The following is a 20104-nucleotide window of genomic DNA, read 5'->3' on the forward strand; positions in this document are numbered from 1 at the left end:
CCCTCTCTAGCCTTGTAATACATGAGGAGCACTACTCCCATAACCAAGTCCACCAACTTAACCATGCCATAAAAGAAATGTTGATTTCTCTCTTTTGACATGAACCATTATCTAAGTCATTCTTAGAGGTTAAGAGTCAATGCAACACCTATTTATCTATCAAATGAATAGAATTGATGGTGTTACAAAAAAAATGCAATGACCCTTTGCATTGGCCACCACCTTTGATCAATCAATATGACCATAACAAAAGATGCATGGCATCATCTCATTTGGAATAGAGGTTAGGACACCAAAGCTATTGGAAGGCAACCATTAAGAGGACTCAATGAAGCATATTGAAAACCACCAGCTTTTAAAAGTGAAATGTACTCGACCTTAACTTAAGAATATAAAGTAGTTCAGTAGTTGTCTAAGAACCAATCTTAATCACCACTATCTGAGTAAGATTTGAGCGTGTAGATTTAGGTAACTTGGTGTTTTCTAGGTCTACCTCACAACAAAGCATCCACCCTCATCCCACAAGGATTGACCTGCATGTTTCTAAAGACAACTATGATCTCTAGTAGCAATCTAACACACGGACCTTAAAATGAATGCATTTTTCCAACCATCAAAGATTGAGGTAGGGAAGCATTACACTTGTTTCAACGAGTGTAAGAAATGAAGGGGAGTTGAGCATCAATCTCTCTACCCATAAGGCATAGTCTCATATAGGCTCTCTAAAATGGTCAACTCTTAGAAAGGTCACGCTTGTCAATGTTTTCTAAGCTTTGAGAAAGCCACTCGACTAACTAGGTCCACCCAATCGTAGGACTATTCCGTTAGGAGATCGTCCACGTGCTTCCCATAAGTATCATGGTGTACTTTAGTGATTTAAGTAGGTAGGCTACCATGTGATGATATATAAAAACAACCTTATTAATTAGTTTTTGCACAAGGCTCATTGAATTGGTACAACTTTATGATACGAACACTAAGAAACACAATAAAAAAAATAACTAGTTTTCATTTATTCTCATATATACAACCACTCTAAGAGCAAGCCAACCCAACACTGGGTTACTACCCTTGCACTCTTCATCCTAGTGTTTCATCACTCAATCACATTGGGCTCGTATAGGTTTCCATTCTTATTTTAAGATCGGGATCAAGATTACAACTCAAACCAAAGCTTCATTGGGTCTCACCTGTTATAAGGGTGAACTTTTCTATATAAGAGATCAAATGTACTTAAGTGGTGGCCAACCACCTTAGGTACTATATATGTACTTCAACTAAAGAGTAACCAAGGTAGCCCTAGGCATGGCATTACACCTTATTCCCCTTTGGCTGTGCTGAAGCCAGGGATGTAATTAGTATAATTCTTTTCAAAGCAATCACAACTAGTTTCTTTTTTAAAACAATCATGGTTTTCAAAGCAAGACTGAACTAAAATCTTTAGTAAGTTTAAATAATCCAATGAAAATTATCCTATGATTTGTCAATGCACTCTATTTTCAAAGCAAGACTGAACTAAAATCTTTAGTAAGTTTAAATAATCCAATGAAAACTAGTAAGCGTATTTTAAGATTTGGTGCATGCAAATGCACTCTATTTTTATTTTTTGGTATATGAAAGCATATGTTAAGATGTTATATGTACGTATGTACTCTAAATGAAACAACAAGATATTAAGCTAATTTCTTGTGAAAAGAATTGCAAATTATTACAATTTCTGCATTTATGAAAATACAATTCCACAAAATACGATTTCAATTTATAAAGAAGAAATTATTATATTTTTAAGTTACTATTTAATGGCTTGAATAACCAATTATCTTAAATTTTAAAAAACTTTTTTCCAAAAAATTAAATAATTCTACTTTGTAAAAATATAAATTCTCATCATTTTTAAAGTAAAAATTTTAAGTAACTTTCTAATCAATATATGTCTTGAATTAAGTAATTTTCCTATATGTGTATGTGTGCATGCACATGCGCATATTCTTCTCTTTACTCTCCTCTCTTTCTCTATCTGTCTTAAGTGTTAGATTATACTATACTTTATTAAGTACTATAGTATTTTCTTAGCATTACATCATGCTCATGTATCAAACTCTTATCGAGTATTGCATGAAGGATTAGATTCCTATGTTGGTAATGAAAAGGCATAGTAGCTAATTATTCATTTGATTAATCTTACATGAGCAAAGCTCAAAGAAAATTTTCCATGATGAGCTTAAAGAGCTCTAAAATGGAGCATTTGTGAATGCAACACATACTTGGATAGGTGATGAGAAGCATAGGCAAACTTGAACCCGTTGGAACAACCACATGTGAATTGGCTCAAACTTCACATATGATTGCACCTGTCTCGAACTTTTTGGCAAGGCTAGAAATGTTTGCATGCTTACCACGTTGTTAAGGTGATTGTTTGAGTCAATGTCTTAGACTTTAATGTGTTTGTAGTTGAACAAAGTATGCAAGCAATGCAGTTACAATGCACAATGGAGGTGTTTACTATGCTAATGAAGGTATTGTTTTAGGAGCTATAGTAACCACTCAATATACATTATAATTTATTGAAAGTTAATAACTCTATATATTTAAACATTTAATATAAGCAATTATTTATTATAGTTCATGGTGATGATAAGGGTATGCATTTTAAGTATCTTAAATAATGTGATTACATGTGTGATTAACAACCAATTTACTAACATGGTTAAATGTAAAAGTAAGCACATTCTATATAGTGAAGATTATCCTAGTGTTGAAGCATTTGCATAAGCAATTAGTCATTTGAACCCAAAGAACATCTCAATCTTTGAAATGGGCAACATCAACTCTGGATAAATTTCAAGCCCCTCCACTTGTCATCTAACCAAGGGGTGGTACAACCTGCATATGATTGCCGAAAGTAGGTGATTCAAGAGAGTGGTAGAAAATTTGTTAAGTGGGAATGATAATTGTTTTAAATAAAATACATTTCTCTATTCGAAGTATTTGTCAACAGAGTAATTTTGTTTGCAGGGAGCAAGTGTCATATTGCAACAATCAAGGTCCCCAAGTGCAAAGGCAGTGAATTCGCAATGTGCAAAGTAATTTTGGTTTATCGGCTCCCAAGAGTCCTTGAGTGTAAAGAGGGAGAATTCACTACATACATCACAATTCTAGTCTATCAAGAGAATAATCCATCCTAACTATGACAACTTACCTATAACATGGATGTATGATAACAAGATCTTGATTGCTTCTAGTTTCAGATTGGCCTATGTTTGATTGCCAAAAGCACGAGAGCTGCTTAAGCTTAGGGCCTACTTACGATCAACAACAAGTAGAGGGGTAGCTTGCGAGGCTTAAGGGCTTCTTGAAGTATACACCTTACCCATTGCAAATAATACAGAAGAGAAGGAGATCAATTATGACTTCTTTAGAGAGAAGTATAGTATGAATTTGATTTTCTAGTAAACCATGACATTGGAGATCAAAATGATAGCATGTAGAAGACTCGGATGAAATCGGTGCCATCATAGCAACACAAGATATCAACAAATACCCATACTTTTAATTAAGTTGTATGCCTTAGCTACAAAGGTTAATCAATCTTTGTTCACACTGTGATAGACTGAAATAGTTACCTTTTAAGGCGTTCACACTTGGGAGAAGAGAAATGGATATTTAGGATTTGCTTTCATATTGAGATTACACTAAACTACTTTAATTTATACCATTTCACACTGTTCTATATTCACACTACCGAAGTTGGAACTCGCTTGGTTCAACGCTAAAAGGCAAGTTTTATACCATTTTCAGGTGCCAACTTGAAAGGGAAAATTTGTGTCGAAAAAAAAAAGAGTAAAGGCGCATGTGCCTATGCTGCCCTCTATTTACTCCACACATCATGACCACCCGCCACTGCATGTAGTACGCACCCATCATTGTCACTTTATTGTTTATTCTCAATGATTATTAAATAAGGGAAGACTAAGAGGTGCGATTAGGCACCAAAATTGAAGCAAAAAATGAAACATTTGAGTTAAAAATGAAGAGATGCAAAAGTTTTCCAAGCAAAATCAAGTGGCCACAAACACATTGAAAGTGTCCATTTGTCAATCAGAGTTCATTACATGACCCATTTAAAGAGATGCAACTTTAGCATTAGAAAGTAGTTACTTGATGTAAAGGCTAGAAACAACATCCAAGAGGCCAAGTTAATAGAAAAGGATGCCAGGAACGCGGTTGTGCTTTCAAATCTCGAATCCAAGCACTCATTTGTCCCTTCGATTGTAATGGAACCACTTGCCGACAATGCAAACGCAAAATGAATGATTTGGATAATTGCTAATTGGTGATTAAAGAAGGCTAAAACTCTCAAATATTTTATATAGGGAAGAAGTAATGTGCATTTTTCAGTGCACCCCCTCATTTCCTATGAATTTGTCATTTTCCAACTATTGGAATCAACAAAAATACTCTTTGCCATGAGTTCTTGGATTTCTTCACCCTCCATCATGGCAAAAATGGTGCAAAATGATGCATTCTATGAAAATATTAATTATTAGTTTTTCTTTCTCCTCTTTCTCTTTTGCTATAGTTGGCATTCATACGGGTTGAGATGGAGAGGGGAAAGGGGCACCAAAATATGATATGATGTGAGGAATGGAGCGAAAGAGTGTGAAGTTGGCTATTAGCAGCGATGTGGAGCATCAACGGGCTATCCAAGCGATTCCAAAATCATAAAATATAAAGACATTTTATAAAATATTTTACGAGAAGTCTTGTTTTATTTGAAAATGGCAAGAAATAAATTGTATAAATACATATAAAGTATTATTTTTTAGTAAAAATGGCAAAAATGGCAAAAATGGCTTCTACATGCTTGATTAGAATACTTTTTGTAATAATAACTAGGTTTTTAAAGGCATTCATATGAGAAAAATTGTGGAAAATGGGATTTTGAAGAAAACTAAATGATTATATAAATCTCCATATTATGGAATAACAAATATTTGTTTGTGTGATGTTTGTATGAATTCCATAATGAAGATTGCTTTAGTATGGCCTCATATTGTGCGTTAAGGTGCATTCCTATGTGGTTTTTACACAAATGACCTAAAAATATAACAAAGCTTGTAAAGTTGCAATAGGAGGTGGTGAGAAGGGGAAAATCAGATTAAGTGTGTTGATCTTTTTATCTTTTTCATATGCATATAGGTCTATTTTTTGTGTAAAGAAGATAGTAGCATGGGTTTTCCTATCTTCTACATTGCTCTACAATATGTATATTGAAAAGCATGAAAAGATATGATTGCATACATGTAACACGATGCTGCTTTCCTTTTATTTGTGTACTTTAGAGCATTCCACCTTACATGAAAGAGAATAAAATGATGGTATCAGAATAAACCTCTTGAATGCATAGCAATTGATTGAAAACCCCATTGATCCACATGGAGTGAAAGAGGATCCTTAGCCATAGGTTAATGTGTTTATTTTTAGAGAAAAAAATTTGTGTGAGATTATGAAGAGTCTCTTGAAATGACAAATATCAAGAGAGAATTACGTTATGATGTTTTATATGTTTCAAAAGGCACATCGTGGGGACAATCCCTAGGGTGTAAAAGAGCCATAGAAGCCTCAATAGTCCACTTAAGGGGGTTTCCTTTATATATGTGATTTGAGGTGAGATAATCACCTACGTGTAGGAAACTCCTTTGTTTGGAGTCGAGAGGGGTAATTAGTTAGACTATAAAAAATTTCCATCTACAAACTGAGCTATTAGAAGAGTTATTTATAGTACCCAAACTCTCTTGGTGGTAGCGAGGCCATGTGGGGTCGTTTGGCATGTTGAGCCCAGCTAGAGCTATTAGAGCTAGTGTTGGGCCCATTGTACGTCCCAAAAGGTGGTGCATTTACTAGGAATCCATTAGGATTCCCAATTGGACCTAAGATTTGAATCACAAGTGTATGAGTCTTCGCTCAAAAGCATAGAAATAGCTATTAAGGTAAGAACATAAGTGCGGCCTAGAGATCTCTAGACTTCAACAAGAGCAACGTGAAGAACAACTAAAAAACATGCTCTTTTTTTTTTTTTGCAAATACTCCTTGGACCCTACTAGTCTAGTATCCCTTCAAAGTTAGGGGTTTTATAGCCCCTCGTAGTAAGAGCAATCCCAATACATGCAAGAGTGGAAGCTTATATCTTTAACCCCTAAAGTTGGGAGATCAACTCCTTCTTAAATCAGCCATCCAAAATAGTGGATCAACACCACCATTTAGTAGTGCCATTAGCAACATCATAATTGTCCCTTCTAAGCTTGTTTCTATATACGTAGGGATGGCACAACCGCCCCTAATACGACCTCAAGCAATACAAATCGCAACAGGGCCACACTGGCTCTACTTGCTTTAGGGTATACCATTGCCTATGTTTAGTGAAAGTCCAAAAAAAGATACAAATTTGCATATCAATGACTTCCAAAAGCTTATGTTTAATTGTCAAGTCAATGAGGAAGCACATTATTTGATTTTCTTCAATATGACTTGGAAGTGAAATACAACCCAGTGATACTATCGACTTGCGGTACATTCAATTGCCACTATGCAAGCATTCTACACTACATTTTGTAGAGAGTTCTCCCCTAAAAAGGAGAGCCAATATTGGCTGCGTGTGTCCTAAATGAGACTTGGCAAGAATTCAATGAGTGTAAGAAGAATACATAAATGTTGGCTCCGAGATCTAAAATCTGTCATTAAATAGGGGAAAATGTTTGGCCTAAAAGACTCAATCTGAGAAAGAGAGCCCTTATTTGGAAATGGGAATTTCCCTTCATTTGAAAAGAAAGGTTGTTAAGGAAATGGAGAAAAGCAGGCACATCCGAAGATTTGCCTTTAACTTTAGGATTTTCCTCTCCACTGCAAAGAAAACCATTCAAGAAACGACAATCCAAAGATTTCTCTGAAAAATCAAATACCTCGTGAAAGTTATCCCTTTCCTACGGATTACCCATTAAGGAAAATATATAAAAGCTAAAAATGATGAAAAGCATATACTCAAAAGCTACACAGTGTCTTTTGGTGTTTCGGTAATACTATCCAATTACACTTGCCGCTTAGTTGCAAAATTTCTTAATAGGGTTGGATTTCATGATCCAACTACAATTGAGTGCCACTACACTAAACAATGTAGGTGCAACTATAATAGTAGCAAAGAAAATCAAATTAAGAATTCATGCTACCTATGCAGCAAGAGGACAAGCCCTCTCAAATGCGATACTAACAAGATATAACTCAATACTTGCCCCACCCAATAATATCATGGGTCCAAGTCAAGGGACTTTAAATCAATGGTTGCCTCAATTACTTACACCTGTAGGGCCAAATGTTGCCTATCCAAGACCCACAATGTCTTTGAGTAGTGGGAAAGGTCCCACTATAAGCCAAGCATTTGTGCAACCACCAACCCCTTTACAGATCATAAAACCTAATGTGGGGTTGGCTTCGGATACCCCTTGTTTCAAATCCTCTACATCAAACATTGTTGAGGAGGTTAAGCATATGATGAAACATTCAATCAACATGATTATTAAACAATATTATTAGATCACTCTGGATGTTAATTTTCTAAAGTATTAACAAATTATAATGGGCACTAGGAAGCCTAATGATGTGGGTCCATCAAGGTTTCCCTATAAGTAGTGTGGTGGTCAACACTTCCCTCGAAACTGTCCCAATGTTAAATGTGACATATGCATGAAGTCTGGCTACTTAGCCAACACTTGTTGGGGAGCAAGATTAGTCCCCTTTAGCAAGGAAGTAGGCAACTAGGAATCATCGAGGACAAAGAAATAATCTTCAACAAGATGAGGGACTGAAGCATATTTTGCAAAAGACGAAAGGCTATTGTGGAAGAATTACATAGTGGTAATGGCGTAAGCTTGATTGAAGCAATGCATGTTAATGCCACTGACACTTCTAATTTATAAGCAATTATGAGAGATCAGAAGGCTAAAGAGGTAGATAAAGATAATGTAAAACTTATTGAGGCAACCCCTTAATTAGGTGATGAGGGCAAGCAAATCCATAGCCCTAATGCACAATGTGGTCCTTTGAAGGCTGTTGATGGTAAAGTAGACCTAAATAAGGAGCCAACGAAGACGAAAGTGAAGGCCAAGAAAGAGGCACCTAAGCTTATGAAGGGACCAAGAGAGCATGTGGTTTGGTGGGAGAAGAGAGTTATCACTAACTTTCATGAATTTTCTCTAGCAAGTTCTCTTTGTGAGGTCAAGTGTGATATTAACCTCTTGTAGCTAATCAAACTATCCTCGAGAGTGCATAAGGAGTTTAAGAAGATCCTTCGCACTAGATATATTGTGAGACCCTTGGATATAGCCGATGTTGGTGGTGAGAGGTTTAAGCATGTCAAAAAACATTGTCCAAGGGTGCTAGCTTGTATTGATGGTATATTGGTGGACTATGCCATTGTGGATACAGGGTTCTCCATCAACACCATATTCTTTCTTGAAACCCTTAACTAAATCCAAACTTATAAGCGAACTTGGGGTGTCGAGGGATACTTTTCAGCTTTGTACATCCAGTTGCATGGCAAGGCCTTCTTGCCACTAGGAAAAGGAACCAAAAGCCACATATGGTTAGTCTTAAGGAGTCAAACTTTGACTGCATAGCCTTGTCCCATATGAGTGACCATCATCTCAATGCATGGGCTCGTCATAAGAGAGAGGTTCACTTGCATTTGCCACCATAACATAATCCATGGAGAGTATTAAGCACTAAGGCTCATGTCTAGCTCTAGTAGAGCATCTCAAAGTAGACTGATCATGCACAACATGTGGAGCCCGGGCCATCGGAGCATCAACTATTGTAAGCTATCTAGCTAGCTGTACGAGAGTAGGAGACTCCTCCTAAAAGACCACCCTATGTACCTCAACCACTTGCTCTGGGTGCATATGCATCTTTTCCTCATGGAAAACAACATCATGACTGCAGATAACCTTGCAAGCTTGCGAATCCCATAGGCGATACCCATCTCACCTACATCCCCATAACTAAAAAAGATGTATTTTACAAACTTAGGATCTAGCTTATTGCACTTATCTTTGGCAACAAGTTTTGGTAAATTACATGCAATACAAAAGAAAAACAAATAGGTCATATTAGCTAGGATGGGGGCCTAATTGATTTCTTTTTTTCTCATCGTATCTATTTTGGATAACACTGGTTCATAGATTCCTTTTTTTAAAGCTCAGAGTAGATTAGCAAATTTGATAGTTAATAATCATTCAAATCTAATAAAAATTATCACGACACCCAATGCAAGATAGAAGGCCTCTCTAAAGATCACAAACCAATTTCTTTGTCACATAACCTCTTAACATTAATGCCTCACAACAACCAAAGATGCAAAAAAATGAGCATAGGATGGAGGCTTTACAACCCATACCTCCTCTACAATCTAGTAATCAATAGCAATGTTGCAAGGGGATCGGTTAATCAAGTGTACAACAATAGTAACTACGTCATCCCAAAACTGTTGTGGTAAGCCTATCTAGCTAAGCATATTGTAGAATCTCTCATAAATCATCCTATTCATGGTTCATCAATACCATTTTGGGGTCAGGTATAAGGGGTGACCAACTAAGGCTTTATATCTTGCTCATCGCAAAACTACTCAAAAGCTTTCAAGACATGCTCACCCCCATTATCTAATCTTTGGTATTTCACCATACTCATTCTCAACAAGATTAAGCCAATGCTAAAAGGTAAATAGGATGTCTAGTTTTTGCTTAATAGGGTAAGTCCAGACCTTATGTGAGTAATTATCGATGAATGTGACAAAGTACTTCACACCACCTAGCGACTAACAAGGCATGGGACCACATACATTCGAATTATCAAGAGCCAAAGGCTTACCCATGCACTTCATGGCAAACTTCTTAGGCCTACTATATATCTATCTACTACCATTTAAACAATGATCACAAGACTCAAAGTACTTATAGTCTAGGGGTGGAAGATACTGCAAAATGGTAAGCATTTTCATTCCTTTCAAAATATGTGCCCAAGGCGACGATGCCAAAGAGATACATGTGGAACTACAATCATAGCCAAAAACATAGTCAAATGACCGAGATATGAGCAAAGGATAGAGGGTACTAGACTTAGCACCACGTGCAATAACAAGATTCCCACTGATAATCTTCCATGAAAACTTATGAAAAGGAACAACATAACCTATATCATCCAAGGTGCTGGCAAAGATAAGGCTCTTTGTGAATTTTCTTGCTTCAAGAAATTCTTATCAAGCCATGAAACATAGTCTAGTAGAAAGCTGAAAAGCTTATGTTCAAACAATGGTGGCAAGTACATTGCCAAGGAATTTGTGGACTTTTGTGCTCAAACGATAATTGAATGGAAGTTTATTACTCCATCCACCCTAGCCCAAAATGGTGTTATTAAGCATATGAATTACACGATTCAAGAAAGGGTTATGTCAATGCTTTCATAAGTGGGTTTGACACAACGATTTTGGACAAAAGTGTTGATGATAGTAGTTTATCTTATAAATCGCATGCCCAATGTGTCACTAAAGTTTAAAGTACCTAAAGAACTTTGATATGGATCCAAGGTATCGTATGATAATCTTAGGACTGTAGGATAAGCTCGATCTAACATCATGAAAGTGCATATTTATAGGCTATGGTCTTTATGGTCGATTTGGCTATCAATTGTAGGATCCAAAAAGTAGATTTGTTATGTATAGTAGTAGTAGTGTTGTTGTCTTCAATGAGACAAAGATGCACAAATAGAAAATTAAGGAGGTTGAATTCAAGAAAGTTACATTTCAAGATGTGTCACCTCAAATTTCTACTCAGACAACTCTAGAGCCTATTGTTCTGCAAGTTATTGATGCTTTGATTGTTGTGAGAGCTAATGAGCAAGCCAGTATTAGTTAATCAAGGTGAACTCAGAGAGTCTCACATTTGCCAAAATGGTTTGTTTCTAGTGTTGATTTTGTGTTGTTGATAGATGGTGGTGAACCTTCTTGCTATAAAGAGTCTACATTATATGAAGATCATGCTCAGTGGGAATTTGCCCTGAAAGGTGAGTTGTTATCTATAAAAAAGAATGAAATTTGGGAACTAGTTCCTTTGCCTAAAGATAAGAAAGCATTACAAATTGGTTTACAAGTACAAATTGACTTCCAATGATGCACATCTCAAGTACAAGTCTTGTTTGAAGGCAAAGAACATCTAGATTGCAACCTTAAGGAGAGTCTTCATGGCCTAAAATAAGCACTCAAAACATGGGATCATAAGTTTGATAAGTCTATCCTTTCTCTGCAAGGGTCCAAACATGATTCTGAGGATTCACGTCTCTATGTTAAGCATCCTCGTAATGGTCAGATCATTATGCTCAACTTCTATGTGGATGATATGTTGATTGTTTTTGTCGATTAAGATACCTTGTATTTCCCTTGAATCTGAATCACACTTGTCCTCTTTAGAAATCTTCTATACACACTTACAATGTTGATCAACATGACTCTTCTATTCATTGCAATGCAATTCCAAGGATGAGCTAACATTTCCTCTACTTTCACATTATGTAACATAGCCTTCCAAACAAATCAGACCATAGTTTCCAATCAATTTATGCCAATGCAAGCTGAGCCATCATTCTTCCAAACATATAATACAACAAAAGAACTCTTCGAGTATACTTTCTACAATGCAAACTAGATTCATAATCCCAATCTTTTTATGCAACTATAATATTTTAACATGTCATTCCCAGTGTGGCTAGATAATAGTTTACTCGAGCATATGCATCAATGAAACCATATTCAATTTTGTACTTCAAATTATATGTTGTACCTTATGTCGAAACTAATGGTGATAAGCATAAGTTTTGGTTGCAATGTTTCTCATGCAAAATGAGATGGAAATAACTTTAAGACCAACTAACATCTCTTTACTCCAATTCCGGACTTATCCATGCAGTCAAATGTCTGCCATACATACTCTTTTCTATATAACACAAGATGTCATGCAATACTAGAAGTCTTCACACATTACTCAAGATTTATAAAAGCTTCCAACTCTAGAATCACACAAATCCTTTCTCGCTCTCTTCTATTTTCATGATGAAACCACTACCCTTGCTGTCGAAAGTTCGGCAACATAACAATAGTAAATCCATCACTTCCAAAAATAAAAGAGCAGGGAAAAAAGGCATCCTTCAACACCATAATAAACTGCAGCAAAACAATAACCTTAATTCCTAATATTCTTTAATTTATATTTTCTTTCTAATGATGAAAACTACTACCAATTTTGCCAGAATTTTGGCAGCATAACGACAATAATTTCACCATCTCCCAAAACAAAAGAGAGGAAAAAAATCATCCCTCAACATAATAATAATCTGCAACTAAATAATCCACAAAAACCCTCTAAATTACACCCTCTTTCTTATGATGAAAACTACTGCCCTTTCTGCCAGAATTTTGGCAGCATAATGACAGTAAAATTCATCATATTGCAAAAATAAAAGAGAGGGGAATTAACATCCCTCAAACAAATAATAAAAGACACTTAATTTACCTGCATAAGATCGATCACAAATCATAAGATAAATCAATTTACTTATGTAATAAAAGATTGTTTCTAGAGTCATAATTAAGGTGAGAAATGGTTGCAATGGAGTCATAAATTCCTTTCTTAATTAAGAGTGAATTAAGCACTAATCTCCCTTTATCAATGTTAGGATTAATCACTTAATTAACCACTTAAGAGAGATAAAATTAAGAGGATTTTTAGCCATAACCTCTTATCTCACATAGGCTTTATAAATTAGCCTATTTATGTGAATATTTAACTCAATAATTCACCCTACACTTCAATTGATTATCCCAAGTAATTATGTGTTTAATTTGGTGTTAATTAGAATCAATTAAATAATTGTGTAACTCTCTTGCAACCCAAGTTTTAGGGGTTTTTGCAATTGAGTATAAACAATTATTAATTGTCTTAATTAACTCTTAATTACACACACATAAATACTAAATTATACACATAAAAAAATAATTAGAGTAATTATCAATTAATTAGAGAGTAACTTCTCTAATTAACTAATTAATTACATGAGAATGAAGGATTGTTGTTACACAATCAAAATTGGGTATTTAATCACTAATTACTTGCACTAATTGCTATATGTTAGGAGGCCTTGAAACCCTTCTAGACCTTTTGAGAACTAGTTGAGGCTAGATGCACACTAAGACTACACTAACTGCATAAGAATACATCCTCCGTCGATGCAAAATCTAGGGGATATCAGGGGCATGCTCCAATACCTACATCACCAAATGGATCTCAACATTTGAGAATTCCCCAACTCAATAAAACCTTCCACGACCCTCAACAAAAGGCTAATGCACTTCTATCTCAATACATCAACTGCATAAGACATGATGTGTATTTATTCAACTAGTATAGTGATGAAGTGTCTTTGCTAACTTGCCATTGAGACATTGCTAGCATTTTTATGTATATGCATTTTGATAGAGTAGCATCAATAGTTTTTCAAAGAGCAAGATTAGGCATCGAGACATTGCTAGCATTTTTCTATATATGCATTTTGATATAGTAGCAGCAATAGCTTTTCAAAGAGCAAGATTAGGCACATCGAGCAATGATAGCTTGGTTTCTCACCACAAGGTCATCTTTTGCCTTATATACTCTAGCAGCTCGGCTCCTCCCCCTTATGTGGGACAATTGGAGCCGTTGACATGTGTCAAGGCTTTCTTTTCCCTTGTGAAACACAAACCTTGCCCCTCTCACTCTCGCCTACATGCCTTGATGCACCAAGACTTTCAGCCTTTGTGCTTGCCTTTAAGCACTACCATGAAGCCCTCATTGTCTTCAAACCATAAGCATAGTGGTGACTTGAAAATGAAATTCCTTGTGCCTCTTAAATGGAAGCTTAGCACTAGCTTCACCTGAACAAAGGCCTTGGTGTTCCAAAAGATTGACCACTCGATCCACCATTGCATACCAACCACCAAACAAGTCCATGCTATGTTCAACCCATTGCCCATTTTTTGCCCAATTTCCTCACCAACCTTGATAGCTTCCTTTAATAACCACCACCAATAGAGGTAGCCATCCTTGTTTGAAAGCATGTGTACCTAAAAAATCCTCCATAATTGATGTTCATGACCAATAGGCCTTCACCTTTTATACCTTGTTAGTCATGCACCATTGTTGATATGCCTCCATTGCTTACTCTTGCTAAACAACTCTTGTTACCAACTTATCCACCCATACACCTCGACCATCACATTGAGATCCATCTAGTGGCCATCACTGTTCCAAACAAGCAAGCTACCTTGGGACCTTGCTAACTCCAAGCTTCCTATGCTAACTTCTCCTTGCAACACCAACCACTTTATGCTCTCCAAAATCTACACAACGTAGTTAGCCAACCCCCCCAACTTGCGGTAGTCATGCCAAGCAGCAACATACACCTCATATCTTGTCCTATCTAGGGTATAGCCATCACCCCTTGCCTGATTATCCATCCTCTATCTCCACTTTGTTGCAAATAGAAAAGACAGCTGACACACCACAACCAACACAAATAGAAGCACACCAAACCAAACCAATTGTTGATATATGCATAACCTATTTGCTTTCACCAAACACCTTCAGGGTCAAAGGGCCAATAATATGTTGCCCATGATGTCCATATCATTGACCTCTATCCTCCTGGATCAAACACAAGCCGGGGAGCCATTTCATCTGTCTCCACCCCTCTGCCATATTCATGAGCCTGCATCTCACTGCACCAGCCATCATCATCGTCTGAGCACAATCCATCCAATGTACTCACCAACATCGACCGGCACCTTGCCTCCACTAATTGCCGATGCATCACTTGAATCTATAGTAAGGCCCTTGATCTTTTGATTTGCATCCATCTCCACTTTGGGGTCATCAAAGCCCCAATCTTCCTTGTCATCCATTGATGGCAATTGGGCCTCCGCATCTTTGGCACAAGCATTCCAACAACTCCACATTGCACAACCCCATTGCAAGACTGATGTAGCCAACCCCCTTGTTACAACTGACATGGCAACAATTTGTAACACCCATGATATCACATCCACCACTATAGGGCTAACCACAAGCAACTTTACTTTCGTAAGCTCCTAACCCCAATCTTTGGTCACATAAAGCTCATCATCGCTCCAAACCTCTCCATCCTCTAAAAGCACTTTTGGATTTTCTCCCATCATATTGGCATGGCGGCAACACCATATACCACAACCCCAATACAATACAGATCTGGCCAACTCACTGACTATAATTCACATGGCAACACTTTGCACCAAACTAACCATAACATTCACAATGGCCATCTTATAGCCACCACAACTTCAAACAATTACCGCCTAGACCAAGAGCCAAGCCCATCAAGAATACTTGCAAGCATATGCTTGTTTCCAATTGCACCAAGCCACTAAATTCGATGCCAAAAGTCATAGTAGCAACTCTTGAACCAAATAGTCATCATCACGAATAATCTACTTGCTTGAAACACTCATAACTGCTTCCAACAGTCGAGCAATAACTCTCCTCAATTGGGGAACCAAAAAGAGGAGGCTAGGTTGAAGAACGAAAACACCAATGCCTCTATACCAATGCACTAGCCTCTTTGGACAACACACACTAGCCCAAAACACCACCTAGGCTTCACACAGCCAAGCCTCACACTAGGGCACCAACAACACCATATCTTTACCTACCCAACCACCCTCAAAGCTAGGTCCACTCAGCAAAAAATACACACACAGGAGCACCTTATGTTTCACAACACTATTGGAGTATCACCATCCACTCCAGGCTTCAACATCATCTCACACTTCGCACGTCACTCAATGCAGGGCTGCATGATCATCTCTCAACACATGCACATTACTCATACAAGCTACCAGTTGCCACTCTACACACTTGCACATCACTCATAACAAGTTGCAAATTGTCACTCATCACACTCTTTCACTCATCATAATAGGGTTGCATTTGATTTTGCATAGGCTACAAAGGTTTTAGCCATCTTACATTTACGTTAAACTCACACATGCAATAATATTTCCTCTCTCAACTTGCACAACCGAGAGTTCGTATTGTAATGCACACACGTATAGTCATACCAAGGCACACCTTGCCCACCAACTCACACATATTCACAACTCAAACACTGGCATGTCACTTGTAGCCACATTCACACACTCTTGATTTCCAAGTCCCGCACCAATTCACACCCACCGCACCACATACACAAAGGCACACATTGCCACTTACACATTCATTCATGGAGCTCCGAGACACAAAACACTCGGGGCTCCATGAATGAATGTGTGAGTGGCAATGTGTGCCTTTGTGTATGTGTGCGGTGGGTAATGTTATCAAATTGGAATATCTGAAAGTATTTGATGAAATGCTAGCTTTACCAGGCATTTATGTGGCAAGAATTGATCACTCTTGGCACATTAAATCAAGATGAAAGCTAGAAGGTGGAAGTTCCAAAGAAGGCTTAGCCACGGTTTTAAAGTGCCAGAAAGGCCAAAATGGAAGCATGGAGCACCCTTCCCCTCCCATTTGGTCCACCCTTGTCCTATGGAGATCCGTGTAGACGTCTTCACGTGACCTCCACTGGACCCTTGTCCTGACAATGAAGATGAAGATGCCATTTTCGAATAGCAAATATAAGATTGAACTAGTAGCCATATTTCGCAAAAATTTTAGTAGAGTCTCCCCTTGATGCTAGGAGGGATACTCCACGGTGGATTTCGTGAGTTTTTGCGATGGATTCCATAAAATTTTATCACCGGGGCTCATACACAAGGTGAATTCTTTGTGCGAAAAGTCGATGGGGATGCCTATCCTTTTCGGATGTCTTGTTAATTTAATGTGCAAGTGGGTGATTCCATAGCGGGTGATTCCGTAAAATACATATTTAAATTAATAAACATTTATGAGTTTAGAGTGCGCATTCGTAATAAATTAAGGTTAGGATTGAGTTCTAACCAATTTAATTATTTTGTAGCTGAAGACTGCTAGGTATTCACTTTTGTCGGTTTAATTGTATTATTTTTCTAACAATTGTGAATGCTTCAGTTGATGTGTAGAGCAAGCAACGGTGGCATTGGGAAGCATTGGAGGATAGCGTGTATTCAAATTATTATCAATTTTTGATGGGCACGCATCTTAGGCATGGCGCTAATATTTTGACGTGCTTATTTATTAAAGCACTTGATATTTATTTATTAATTTTGTATGCGCATGGATGCAGGATTTAAATATTTGTATTAGACATTGTATGTGGGTACCACCTGACTCCTTGGGCGCCCAATAGCTTTAATTCTTTAGTGTCACAAAAGCAAACACAAAAGCTAAAGCGTGCTAATTGTAAATTGGGCTATTTTTTGAGCTTGAAGATGAATAATATATAAAATACATGCTTTGTGGAGCGCTCACACAAGGCATGGGGAGAAATTGTACCCAATTAGTCTCTTCCTTCATGTCGTGCAAGCTTTCTTCCTTGTTTTTTGTGCAAAATTAGAGTTATTTTGTTCTTGGCGACCTTCCGAAGCTCACTACGTGCGCATACGGTGTCCGATCTGTGCACCAGTGGTATCAGAGAGAAGCTGAGATCGAGAGCTTCCAATCACTTACTATCTCGTGCGAAGGCGGAGCTCCTAGAACGATCGAGCTCTATAGTCAGTCTCGTGGCAAACGGTGGATACCAACGTATTCTTGGCAGCTAAGAACCCCCTTTTGTATACTCAGATCGCGAGGGACCGGCCTCTGCAGAGCCGGCGGAGGACCACACAGAAAGATCCTACATCAAGTCGTTGGTTTCTTCTCAATAGATAAGCAAATTTTAACCATAGCTATTAAAGCTTCAAGATCAAGCTTAGAAAGCTTAAAGAGAAGCTTTTAAAAAGCTTCAAGCCTTGTTTTTTTCCGGGCAGCAGCAATATGTACTGCACGTCGCCGAAATAGACGTCAACATCCTCTTGTCCTCAAAAGTCACGTTTAATTAAAAAAAAACTAAAGGCTATAAGCCCCAAAGGTCCTAAAGTTCCTAAGCTTCAATCTCAATCAACTACCATAGAGACAGTTCCTATTCAACAATACACGAACTTGCTTACAGCTTTCTGGAAGCCCCTGTTCACACATGTGAATTGACAAAACCAGATTTCAGCACAATCGGCAACACACAGTCTATACGCAAAATTATTTTCTTGGAAGACGACTGTGATATCAAATTTCGCAATCGTAAAGAAGAAATACTACAAAAGCCAAAGTAATATATATATATATATATATATATATAAGCCTTGTAAACCCGCCTTTGAGCTATGCTCATCCTGCTAACAAGGTTTCGAGTGTGTGAGGTCTTTTGGAAATTTGCAAGATGTCTTATCAAACCATGGAAGATTTTATGGTTGAAGGTGACCTACACTACAAGGGAATGGGGCAATAGTGACAGCCACTTGCGACGCAAAAAAGCAGCGTCGCTATACGTGTCGCTATTTGCGTCTCTAAATAGTGATGCATATAGCGACGCTGGTCTGAGGAAAAAGTTTCGAAAACCCGAGCGTAACATTTTTCGAGAAAACATTTGCAAGAAAGAATGAAAGAGAGAGTGAGAGAGCTTAAAGCTTTGAGAGAGAGAGAGAGAGAGAGAGAGAGAGAGAGAGAGAGAGAGAGAGAGAGAGAGAGAGAGAGAGAGAGAGAGAGAGAGAGAGAGAGAGAGGAGCTCATCACCATTGTCGCCACCGCCGCCGCTATACATGAAGAAGAAACAGAAGTGTGCAATGGAGAAGGGAGGGAAGGTGCAAAGAGAAGGTACAAAGGGTTTCATCTTCAGGCCTTTGAGGTAGGTACATTGCCTCTTCTTGCTTTATTTTTGTGTTCTCTTGTTTTCCTTTTTTGTTTTTCTTTGCAAAGAGATACATGGAAAGAGAGGGAGGGAGGAAGGGAGAGAGAAGAATGAAGGGAGAGAAAGAGAGAAAAAGGGAGAGAAATGAAACAAAGAGAAAGAGGAAGACAGAAATGAGAGATGAAGGGAGGGAGAGAGGATGAGTGAGAGAAACAACGAGAGAGAGGGGGGAGAAACAAAGAGAGAGGAAACAAAGAAAGGGAAATAGAGAGATAAAGAGAGGGGGAGAGAAATAGAGAGAGGGAGAGGGAAGGAAGAGAGGAGGAGGTAGAAAAGAAGGGTAAGGTAAAGAGAGAAAGGAGAGTGAAAAGAAGAGAGAGAGAGGTAGCAAGAGAGATAGAGAGAAAAAATAGAGAGCGAGAGAGAGGGAGAGAGAAATAGGAAAACAATGAGAGAATGAGAGAGAAGGTTAATAAAGTAAAGTAAAGGGAGAGGGGGGAGAGAGAGATAAAGAGAGGTGGGGTGACATTTCTTTCAATATCTTTGTTTCTTAAGCTTTTTATTTTCTATCTTTGATTGTCTTTGCAATGAGATGAGTTGAGTGAGAGTGGGGAGGGAAGGAGGGAGAGAAATAGAGAGAAGAAGGGAGGGGAAGGAAGAGAGAGATGGAGAGAAATAAAAAACAGGAGAGAGAGGGGCTCCATAAAAAAGTATCAAAACCCGAGCATGGCATTTTATAGGTTTGTAAACAAGAGAGAGAGAGAGAGAGAGAGAGAGAGAGAGAGAGAGAGAGAGAGAGAGAGAGAGAAAGAGGTCGCCGCCACTGCCGCCATCCACGAAGAGGGAGGAGACAAGTGTAAAGGAGAAGGAAGGAACTCCCGAAGGAGAAAAAAATGAGAGAAGTACGAAGGGATTCTTCTTCAAGCTTTGAGGTAAGTGCATTATCTCTTCTCTCTTTGTTTTTCTCTTTTATTTACTTCTCTCTTTATTTTTGTTGATGAAGAGTGTATAGAGAGAAGAAGTGAGAGAGATCAACATGTGCAAGGGAGAGAGAGAGAGAGAGAGAGAGAGAGAGAGAGAGAGAGAGAGAGAGAGAGAGAGAGAGAGAGAGAGAGAGGTCCTTGCTGCCACCGCCAATCCACCA

The sequence above is a fragment of the Lygodium microphyllum genome, chromosome 4, assembly GCF_053477565.2.
Source record: "Lygodium microphyllum isolate KBCC chromosome 4, Lygodium_microphyllum_v1.1.10, whole genome shotgun sequence".
In the NCBI taxonomy this organism is placed as follows: domain Eukaryota; kingdom Viridiplantae; phylum Streptophyta; class Polypodiopsida; order Schizaeales; family Lygodiaceae; genus Lygodium; species Lygodium microphyllum.